Below are 4226 nucleotides of genomic sequence, written 5' to 3' on the forward strand. Positions count from 1 at the left end.
TCATTGCTCTATTCCGACTTAAGATCATGTTGTTTGGTGTGAGCCCTTTCTCCGTGTGAGAATTGGATACTTGATAGAAAAGTGGTTAGAAGCTTGAACAAACCTCAACATGGATTAGGGGTGATTGGTAAATCACCAATACCATAGGATAAACTTCGAGTGTCATCTCTTGAGCTATTTACTTTATTGTTGAGCTATTTACTTTATTGTTGCATGTCACCCAAGGATTGCAAACCTTGACATAGCTCTTAGTTATTTCATATTGTTCTAGTGATCTTTAGTTTGTTACCACAAGTTTTCTTGATCACATAATAATTAGTTTTAAAACCGCCTATTCACCCTCTTCTAGTTGGTATCCTAGATCCTACAAGTGGTATCACAGCCTATGACTCCTTTTTATAGTGGATCTAACTATCCCGGAGTATGATTATGGTTAGTGACACTCATGTCAATGTAGGGAAACCTCCGTTTTAGAGGGGTCAAACTATGCCTATTGGAAGGCTAGAATGACTGTTTATCTTAAGGTTATGGGCGGTAAGTTATGGGATATAGTAGATAAGGATTATGTAATTCTTGATTCTACTAATCTTACCGTTGAAGATAGAGATTATGTAATTCTTGATCCTACTAATCTTGGAGAAATTCTCGATGAACCGGCAGTAATAGCTCGCAAGTACGAGAAAACTCTGGATATTAGTGACATTTTTAGGTTCAACCCAATTAAGAACCTCCCGACACATGTTTTGTGCCCAAGATCGGAACACATGCCTTTCCAACATAAGCAATCATAACCAAGCTTAATAAAGAGCGAGTAATTAAATCATATTACAAGTTCTTAACCATTTACAAGTTTAACAATTTACAACAAAAGGGATTTAGGAGGATACTAAAACTGATCAACTCCTAGACAAAAGAGAAACTACGCAGCGAAAACAAAAGCTAAAGACAACAAAAGATGGGTGAAGCCATATGCCTTTAGGCTTCACCCCAAAAGCGTGATCTCTGAGTAGTTGCCTACTCATTCCTGCCGTTAGCATCGATGGGTGTGAAGTAGCCAAACACCCCCTCTTCCTCACCTGTAAAACCTGTAGAGAAGCTGAGTATGGAGGTACTCGCAAGACTTAATCCGTACAGGGTACAAATAAATAACCCAAATCCAAAGATTATGCATTGGACCATTAGCAAGGAAAAAGGCCACAAGGTTGATTAAAACATTTGCGTCCACAACCTAGACACATATGTGTGAGCATCTAAACACAACCAACATACCCTTCCAAACCTGTAACTACCAATTTGCACATAAATATAAATAAAACCATAGTAATACATCAATAGCCAGCCATCAACATTACCTAACATACCATCCATACCACCATCCCATATTCGTAACTCTACGACCGATACAAATGGACAGAAGCATGCTAATGACCGAGAGCGTGTCAATTTGAATTGTTTTTACACCCTGCAGGGGATTCTCCTTTACCTACACGACTCGAGAACCATACGGCTCACGTGTCCATATAGGCCCACGTGAGGGGGTACTCGTGTCAACCTTTCCCAATAAGCCCCAACCGTTTGATTATGCACCGATAAATGAGGGGGTCATCCAGAACTACTCCCATAGAAAACTGGATACCTCTACAAGCCCGCTCGCTCACACCATCGACTCGCAAGCCAAAAGGCTATAGCTATAAAGGTATTCAGCATATTGTTCCCATATCGATATGTAGTAAGTACGGAAAGTGCTAAAGCCAATTGCACTGACGGACGGTGCTTAGCCGATGCAAAGTGGTCTATGGTGTCCAGGCTTCTCTCCCGAACTACCCCGAGGAACTCCTCCAGGACAGAAGACACCCCCAACACCACTCACATCTTGTCTCATCCTCACATCCCATCCCACCATCGACATCATGATCAATATTCGTGAACAATAAGTAATCCCTAAGCTCACGAACAATGGTTGCACTATCACTCGATTTCTACCGAGGACCTATGCATTGCGAAGCATTTCAAATAACTTTCAAGTTAGACAATAACAACTAATGTTGTCAAGGCTTATCGAGGGTAAATCCCTGACAGTAATTCCGGAGTATGTTGGACAGTGGGTGCGTGATCTTTGTTCGGGATGTGTCTGCTAAATCTGTTTTTGTATGTGCAACTCAAGAACACCGAGGATTATTCAGGTTTAGGCCCCCCTCAGGGTAATAGCCCTACATCCTGTGTATTCTTTTCTTGTGTTCTTAGTTGGGTACAGATGATGTTCTTACCCAGCCTTTTACTCCTTGGGCCAAATCCCCTCACAAGCCTGGTACTCCTACCTTTATATATCAGAGGGAGAGAGGATTTACACGTGAGTCAAGACATAAACCCAGGCCTAGTTAGAGCTTCCCACCTAGGCCCATCATTAGTAAGAGTAAACGTATCCCATTTGCTCTATGACGCTACAGAGCTTGTCCCATCGCTCCATCGCCTGTATCATCCCGATCGCCTGGACTGCCTTGTCCTGTCCTCACACGTTGCGTGCACACATGCAAAAAACCTCCTACCACGCCTGTCAGGCCGTCCTGTAGCATTTAATGCTACGGGACGGGTCATAGCAGCTCTGCGCTGACCACACCATGGACGACCAGAAAGAGGACCTGGGGAAGGGAAATACTCAAGTGAAAAGCATTTATTGTGATTAGATTGTTTACACATATACCTACCCCACGACTAGAGGAGACTGGTCGCGGGGTTTGCTCCTGCGACTGGGGACTGGTCTCGGAGCTCGGTCGGAGAGCCTGGTTGCATGGTCGTGGGCTGGTTGCACGGTTACTGATTGGTCACGCGGGAGGACCACGGTTTCGGACAAAACGTGGCATGAGGCACTTGCTGATATCTTACCGGCGTGGGTCCGCCCGCGAGGGGACCCCACTATTCTTTACACCGACAAGGTTACAAGGATATGGATCATCAAATAGCCATGGTAAGATAATGCATCGCATAGGCTCTACCCATATAAGCCCGACATCGACTCGTTGAACATGCAAACTTACATAAAGCATAGTTTATCAATTTTAGACCCCACAATTCAAATCAAAGGGTGCAATATACTTAGATGCTTGCTTTACTGGTCTGGGGTTTGCCTGATACTTCCTGCACAACACTCACAAAACTCCAGGAGGTTGGCATTGCCTTCACTTGCTTGGACCGTCGGTGCAACACCATCTAAATGAATCAAAATGCATTGCATAAACAAATGAAAGATGGAAAAAATGTGCAAATGATGCATGCTTGAGGTATAATAGAGTGTCGTGTTTCGAAAATATTTGCAAAGGACCGCTAAGTGATTAGGGTTTCAAAGTTTGAAACCCTGGACAAGGTAACCTAAGTATACCAAGCCTTAACAGGCTGGCAGTCAGACCGACATGTAGGTGGCGGTTGATCGGCAGCCAGCTGAGAGTTTTGGCCTTTGGCAGTCTGACCGTAGGCATGGTGGTGGGCAGACCGCCCACCAACGGTCAGACCAGCCCTTGTGGCGGTTAGACTCCTGTATAAATTTTCAACTCAGATTCTTTGGTCCTAACTGGCAGTCAGACTGGCCCTAGTGACCACCAGACCTTGCTGGCAATGCCTTTGCAGGGTCGCTGGCGAGGACTCCGGCGAAACCTTCGACAACGAAGGGTACAAAAATGCTCTATGGGATTAGTGGAGTGTTCCTAAAGTGATTCAGAATACCCCATGGATTGGTTGTAGGCTAGGTTGAACTTGGGCCTAAACGACACGAGGGTCAAATCAAGCTCGGAAAAAAATGGGGAAATGATATGAGATAGCTCACCTCAGCTTATGGAATCTTTCTATTGGATGGGAATGCTTCGGGGAGGCTCTGATTCGCGGATCGGCTCTCGGAGTGGAGGTGAAGCTCGCGGAGGAGGAAACACATGAGGAACTCTTTTCCGGTGAGGGAAAGAGGGGGAGAACTTAGGGAAATCCTCCGGGAAGCTCGTGGGAGTTACCACCTTTGATCTCCGGCCTTCTAACGCAATGAACATACCTCTTTTTCTCTCTCTAGGGTCAAGTTAAGAGAGGGAGAGTGAGAGAAAAGTGAGAGGGAGAGAGCAAAATAAAGTGATTGATCTACTTAACCCGAGACTCTACGTGCTGGTGGTCAGACCGCAAGCTCGGGTGGTCAGACTACGGGAAATCCACATGGCAGCCCACGTGGCAGTGCACCTGGCGGTCAGACC

This window comes from Phragmites australis, chromosome 20 (genome assembly GCF_958298935.1).
Source record: "Phragmites australis chromosome 20, lpPhrAust1.1, whole genome shotgun sequence".
In the NCBI taxonomy this organism is placed as follows: Eukaryota; Viridiplantae; Streptophyta; class Magnoliopsida; order Poales; family Poaceae; genus Phragmites; species Phragmites australis.